Below are 200 nucleotides of genomic sequence, written 5' to 3'. Positions count from 1 at the left end.
GAGTGGGGGCTGGGGGGGACGGCCCCCTTTATTCCGGTGGCGGTGGCGGGCCCGCCGCGCGGCAAATCCCAGGTGAAAGGGCTTCAGATTTCAGAAGCGGTGTTCGCCACCGGGCGGCGGGCCCTTAGAGAAGAAACCGGGGTCGGGTGGGGAGCCTTGCGGGGAGAAGGGGGCGCGTAGGCGCAGCGCTCACCCGAGGG

General features: G+C 71.0%; 1 protein-coding gene across 2 annotated transcripts in view; it reads left to right on the top strand.

The window, feature by feature from the left end:
• LHX9 (LIM homeobox 9) overlaps window positions 1-200 on the top strand; it is an 18,631-nt gene that overhangs the window by 1,002 nt on the left and 17,429 nt on the right. The window lies entirely within an intron of this gene.

Source organism: Bison bison, unplaced genomic scaffold (genome assembly GCF_000754665.1).
Source record: "Bison bison bison isolate TAMUID 2011002044 unplaced genomic scaffold, Bison_UMD1.0 scf7180017864524, whole genome shotgun sequence".
Lineage (NCBI taxonomy): Eukaryota > Metazoa > Chordata > Mammalia > Artiodactyla > Bovidae > Bison > Bison bison.
This window is presented reverse-complemented; position numbering and strand designations above follow the sequence as displayed.